Raw genomic sequence first — 7,730 nt, forward strand, 5'->3', positions numbered from 1 at the left:
ATTTTCTGTAATTTACCTGGTACGTCCTCACAAGTCACTTGGCCCGGGGGCCCATGGTGTTCTTAAGACGGCCCTGTTTCAGGTACCATAAAGACGAATTTGTCATTAATATCAATACATGAGTATATTACACATACAATTCTATCATTATTTGATAATGATCATTTTGTTAGCGAATGAAGTTCAGATTTGAAGGAAATCATAGAAAAGTATCATTACTCACCTTCTTTCGTCACTTGTTGATGGCTTCAAGAAGTAGTTGAAAGCTTTCATTGATCGGGGATAATTACTTAACATATATTTAATACCTAAACGCGGTTACTCATCACCCTATAATTAATAAATTATTCTAAATTCCCTATTTCATTCCGGGTCATCGTAAAAACAATTCAGTGCGACCGCCATTACTATGTCGATGTTTGTGTTTGCAGCGATGATAATGTTCACTGCGCATGCGCTGAAACTCGATCCACCCTGCTGGATCGCCGATATCGGAGGTTCAGTTTCAGGCTCGAAAAGCTGGTCCGTGGATCTCGATTCAGGGGTGGTGAATACCAATTTTGAGGTGAAACGCGGTTTAGAACCTGGATCGCGTTCTGAACCTTGACGGTGAATACGGCCGTAAGTGTTCTGGAACCGTGTCCCGGGTCATTTATATTCAATAATCTTTATGGGCATTGTATAATATTTTATCACGTGTATATATTGTTTATAATTTTTGCGATTGTGTTTTTAATTGGGTTGCTGTATTTTTAAAATATATGACATCCCTATTTGTTACGGGCATCTTTTTCTCAGCTACTCCGTTGGACATTTTGCCTGTTGTGGCGTTGTATTTGCATTTGTATTTAAGTGATCTAAAAATGTTCCACGGGCCGCTTAAATGATCTGGAATTGTACCACGGGACACAAGCGATCTGCAAATATGTCGCTTAGTTAATGTTTTACAAAATTAGGTTTCAGGAGGGCAGGCCGCATCAGATAAGCCCCAGGGCCATATTTGGTCCGCGTTTCAAGGGCGTTTATGCGATTTATCATTATATGGCTTAGCGTGTGGCTTAGCTAATCTTCGATTGGAGCCTATGCCCCCCCCCCCCCGTTTACGTCTCTGATTCCACCAATATGCGTTGGCATTCAGAGGGGCAGAGCTGATGAGGAAATTTTTCTGGCAAGGGGGGGGGGAGCGGTCAGTGTTCTGCGGACTTTTGCTGACAAAGGGGGGGGGGAGGGAGGTCAAAAATGGCTAAAAAATTGAATGACCCCTAAAACTCACACAGCTGAATTATGATTTCGAAATGCCCCACAACTCTATTTCAATTGTTTGACAAATCCAATAAAATCTCTCTCAAACACACGGCTCGATTAGAATTCTTACAAACTCATATCTCAATATTATAATTTTCTCAAACTCACACCTCGATTTTCTCGCGCGAAAATTCTCTCCGCTCCATTAAAATTCTTCGTCTCGATTATAATTCTAAAAAACTCTCGGCTCGATTATATTTCTTACAAAGTTACGGCTCATATATATAATCCTCTTTATTTTACACCTTAATTATAATTCCTTCAAACTCGCAGCCCAGTCAAAATTCTTTTAAAAGTGAAATTATTTTATAAATTCCAATAAAACTCTCACAAACCCACGGCTCAATTATAACTTTCTCAAAATCTCATAAGCTCAGTTATAATTCTTTTATAAATTCAGTTCCTTCATTCATTCAACTCACTCAAACCTGAATTATAATTTATTTATAATGCATTTTTTTCATTCATTCAATTTAATTCACTCACTGCTCAATTATGAGTCTTCTACAAACTCAATTAAAATTATCAAAAACTTAGGGCTCGATTCTAATTCTCTGAAAATGTCATCTCAATTATGATTCTTTTTTTTTAAATTCGATTCCTTAAAAACTTCAATTCTTTAAAAACACAAATTCTTTGATAAATAACATTCTTTTATTCAGTCAATTCACTCACAGCTCTGTTGTAATTCTTTTATAAATCTAATTGCAAGACCCCACAATCTCATGCCTCAATAATAACTTTATTAGACTGTAGGCTCAATTTGAATTCCCACAAAAACTCCCACCTCAATTATAATTTTTTTTATAAATTCAATTCTTTCAAACAATTCACTTAGACGCAATTCTATTTTTCAACCCAATTAAAACTCTCTCACAAACTCACTGCTCTATCATAATTCTCACAAACTCAGAATTTTTTGTAAATTAAATTATAAATTTTCACTCGCAAATCCAACTTCTGTATTATATAACTCTCTCAAAATCATATTTATCATAATTTTCTCACACTCACACCGCAGTATTGATCTTCCAATATTCACGGTTAATTATAACACTATGTTATCCTCAAACTTAGAACGAAATGATCTTAAACTCGAAACCGAATGTTATTTCTCAGATTCAGAACTCAATAGAAATTTCCAAAAATTCCATTGACGTTACCATACTCCGTATGCAAATAGCACATCACTTTTTGGATATTGATCTAGAAGCTATCTGGAATTTTCAGTGTTATCTGGAAAATGATTCTAACTCTAAATTCAAGTGCAAAACTCGACCCGCAACTCTCCAAACTCTCGCAGACATAGCCGCAGGGTTTGCATTCGTGTGGATTTTGACAGTATCGAATCCCATTCAAAAATGCCATTCGCTTTCATTCTCATGCAGATAACGGTACCTTCAGAAGAATCGAGAACTATAATTATTTTTGCAGAGTGAGAAATAATAATTACCATCTCACTTCTCCGCCGCGATCAGAAATGATCGTGTTTATATCCACACGTGCGGATATTGTCATGCATGTATTTAACACGAGTCTCTCAATTTGACATAGATTTTTCTTTTCTGCCTGACATTATTCATGTTAAGTAAATCGTTCCGACCTTGGATTTATATATATATATATATATTTTCTGTGATACACACACACACACACACGCGCGCTTCTAATTTGATGGAATAACCGATAATATGCGTGGAAGCCTCAAATAATAATCGCTCGATTAGTATTCGCATCACGGGGGAACTGTAAAAAAGATGAAATATGAGCCGCGTCTCAAAAACTCTGCATAAAATCATGTCTGATATGAATATTTTATAAGCTTGGAATTCATTTTTTTTATTGCTAACATGTCACGTCTTACGCCACGTTATACTCAATGAAGTGTCATTTTGGATCGATTTATGGATCGCGAGGAAAAAAAAAATTCAAGTTTGTTTTCTCTTTACATGAATCCGTATTTTCAATTTTCTTCAATACTTTCAAAAAATAATGCAGCGTTATATCTGGTAAGTACTGGAGAATGAATAATAAATGAGCTTTTGTTTGTTTTACATTATTCGAGAATTTATGCTAACTACAAAACTAGTATTTAAACATGAAGTGATATGCAACCGGATATATGTGTCCCAATAAAGACAATGTATCATTTATCATGATGAATTAATTACTTAGTTAACAGATTCATGAGTGAAGGGTTAGTTTTTGTTCTATCGATTCATGTGTGAATGGTTAATTGTTGTTCTCTCGATTCATGGGACAATGGTTAATTGTTGTTCTCTCGATTCATGAGTTGAATGGTTAATTTTTGTTCTATCGATTCATGTGTGAATGGTATATTGTTGTTCTATCGATTCATGTGTGAATGGTTAATTGTTGTTCTCTCGATTCATGGGACAATGGTTAATTGTTGTTCTCTCGATTCATGAGTGAATGGTTAATTGTTGTTCTATCGATTCATGTGTGAATGGGTACTTGTTGTTATATCGATTCATGAGCGAATGGTTAATTGTTCTTCTATCGATTCATGTGTGAATGGTTAATTGTTGTTCTATCGATTCATGTGTGAATGGTTAATTTTTGTTCTCTCGATTCATGTGTGAAAGGTTAATTGTTGTTCTATCTCTGGCCATATATAGAATATGGCCATAGATAGAATACCGTAGATATATTACATTCTTGTCTGCCTGAGAATTATCAACACAAAGCCGAGGATAGCCATTCTTGGCTACGCAATGATTATCGCTTTAGATTGAAAACAGGATAATAATCCTTACATTCTTAGCTATTGGAGAATTGCCAATCCAAAGCCGTGTGTGTGTGTTTTGGATAGAATATACTCTCAGCTTCCTGAGAATTATCAACACAAAGCCGTGAATGAACTACTTTTTTCGCAGGCTGGGAATTATTAATTCACTGCCGTGAATAGACTACATTCTCGGCTCCTCAAGAGTTGTCGATTAAGACTGAAAACAGAATAAGAATTCACTTTCTTAGCTATCAGAGAATTACCAATCTAAAACCGTGGAGACACTGCATTCTCGACTTCCTGATAGTCATTAATCCAGCCCACGGATAGATTACAATTTTCGATGTCCAGAACGAATAAGTCTTATGAGAAGATTCCTTTACCACTATTCCTTTTTTTTTTTTACTTAGTGTTTTTCCCAAGCACAAAATAATGAAGAATAATGAATAATAATTGAGAAAAATTGAATAATGTGCTTGCTGGTCGAACTTGGACCAGTTTGGACCAGTAACATGTCTTTTCAACCGTCCAATTTGGGAAAGTTTAATCATGATAACCATGTATATTCCATTACATTCGTATAGCGTATTCAATTTCCAATACTCATTACATCCAATGAACACGTAAATATCGGAATAAACATCCATCGATTTGTAGCTTATTATCAGAAAAAACACGATTTCTTCTCCGATCCTTATTACTTAATACACGGAAACTCATGTAAACATCAACACTACAACAGTGGAAGATCAGGCACACCCTGCAGAAAAAAAACAAATATATATAATGAATAATTAATCGTCATTTCCTGATGGATGCCTGTGTACGGTCAGTACGTCATACAAGAATGACACGTTGCAGCTACAGACTTTCAAGTCAATGATGCAGTATGTAATTAAGCAACTTCTTAAAAGCTACTGTCGAATTGAAAGCGGTAAATCATGGTTGTCGCCATTAATAACCTGTCTTGTGTGGTTTCTTTTCTTTTTCAACCTCCTTTCGCAACTAACAGGATGATGTTGAGTAAAATTAAATCCTCTTCTTGTTTATGAGTCATAAAGTGCGATGACCCCTAACGATTTCAAACTAAGGATGAGAGAGATCATCGAGAGGCACCGTTTTTCGAGGAGGGGAATCGCACGCCTCTAAAGCTGTCCCCTGGGGCCAGCAATGGGCCCTAAGAAAATATTATATAACCGATGTCTATCATAACAGTCAGTTAGAGATGACCACCGCAAATGGAATTCTGGTAACGGTTTCAGTCCCAAGCAACGTTAAAAAGCAAAAAACCGAAGTTGATCGCCGGTGGCATGAGAATTAACTACCTGTAGTTGTCTGGAATTGGATGCAAGTGCCGTGAGAATATGTTCGATGCGAGATTCTTTAAAAGCAACAAGAACACCATCTTGTCAGGTGTGTTCTCTGCATCGTCAATCATCTTCTCTAGGGTTATCTATGATTTATTGTGGATGGTTGACTGACATTAACTTCCTATTCGATAAGAATGTCAGGTAAAGAGTTGACACTAGTGCAAAATATTGTTTTCGAGTTGTTGTTCAATAAAACACTTGGAAATGCAGTCGGCCCTACTTAATCGGATGTGATCCTCCTGAATAAGAAAAAATGTTTCTCGTAGAGACAAAGTTGAAGTTCTCTACTTAACCCTTTAAGCGTCAATGACGAGATATCTCGCCTCGATAGAAGCTTTTTATTTTAGCATTGAGAAGCCCAGATATTTTGTAGCGTTGATTTTTCAATAGAGAACTTTACCCTATACTCCTTATTTTACATCTGGTGTAAATCGGAAGAAAGCCCGCTTCATTGGAAAACATATGATATTTTGAAGGGGGGGGGGGTTTAGTGAATTGCCACTTGAAGGAATAATGATCAATATCCCATTGATAGTTCAAGCGTATACACCGAGCTCTCATTTTTCTTCGTCTTTGGCTTCTCTACTATTCATAGAGATAATCGATTAGTGAAAACAACCGTAGATTAAAAAACCAACGCAGCATTTTAGTCCAATAATATCATTAACACAACTCTAAATACATATTAACCATTATATGAATAATATTTTTATTACGTGAAGCATTTGAAAATCTTTACAGAGATCATCATCATGTCGTTTACGTAAAATCTATAAAAATCTAGACTCGAGGCTTTGGCATGTCTTAAATATTTTCCGTACATTCAATTATTTAATGTTCGTTCTCGTTAAGACAATAGAGAGCGCTAATTTTATGAATAAAAATGAAAATCCCAAAAACTTCTACTCAAAATCCATGGCTTAATGTAATGTCTTGAAATTAGAAAAACATTAACGCGAAATAAAAAAAAAACAGGAGGATTCGCATCTACGCAGCAAATTAGAAGTTTTGGAAGAAATGATAACAAAACTAAAAAAAAAACGACTCGAACTGAAATTGCCAAAGAGGATGAAATCTTCTAAGCTTTGATGTCAAACTTTAAGGACAATTCGGATGAAACTGAAGAAAAGTGGCGAAAGAACGGAAGCTTCATCATAAAACTTGAAGCTTCATCAGAAAAGAAAAATGTTGTTTCGACGGTGTTGACTTAATTTGTATTGTAATGGTTTCACACTGAAAGAGCCAAAAATGTGTTAACCAGCGGCTCCATGATTAGACAAAAAGCAGAGGAAATCACCAAGAGTTCGAAAAATTGTGAGACTTTCTCTGCTTCTAAAGGAGGATTACAAACAGGGTGATTCAGAAAAGATGGGGAAAAACTTTTAAGAGGTGATCATACACACCAATACAAACAATTGTCATCAAAGAATGCATGGTCTTACATGAAACGCAAACTTGAGAGATTTCATGAAGCGATCACTGTACTTCCATTCTTCGGACTGGGCAATGTATAATTCTTATTATGAATTTGAATAGGAAGTTTCCCACCATTAATGCCTTAAGGCAATTTGGGTCCCCCTATAATATTGCTAAAAGTGACCACTAATGGGAAATTGATAAATCTTTAGTCTAGTAGTATTTCAAATTTATGATCGTTGTTTTCAGGAGAAATATTTCGTTTGACATGCCGATTTAGTTGGCGTAAATGGTTTTTGGAGTTTTACATCGATGATTCCAAATGATGAAACATATCAGTTATTCCTACGTATATATGTTTTTGAGATATTTTTGTACTTAAGAAAAATATATGTACATTTAAATAAATCTGAACTAAAATTGAAAACTAAATATTTATTGAAAAAATTCCGTGAACGAAACAGTTATCATTAATTAAAGAAAGTCTAAAAATAATTTCAGAGTGGAGAAGATATTGTGTACTGAAATTTCAAATTACTAGATTCATAGTACTGAAATTATGAATTAAATTAATTTTCGAATGAAATTTTTTTAATCAATTAAAAAAAATCGTAGAATGATACCACAAAAAAATAAATAAATAAAATTCGAAAGCATGAAAAAAACAAGATTCTTAAGTACATTAATACAAATACAACGCCACAACAGACGAAATGCCCAACGAGATGGCTGAGGAAAAGATGCCCGTAACAAAAATATAGATGTCATATATTTCAAAAATAACAGCAACCCAATTAAACATTAAGTACATACACAATGAAATAATTAAATGACATTTAAATTAAAATAAATTCATGGACGCACACTGTATGTATTAGAAACAAGCGTGA

This window comes from Pholcus phalangioides, unplaced genomic scaffold, assembly GCF_987345545.1.
Source record: "Pholcus phalangioides strain wild (caught in Gottingen) unplaced genomic scaffold, Ppha-v1.0 ptg000012l_1, whole genome shotgun sequence".
Classification (NCBI taxonomy): domain Eukaryota; kingdom Metazoa; phylum Arthropoda; class Arachnida; order Araneae; family Pholcidae; genus Pholcus; species Pholcus phalangioides.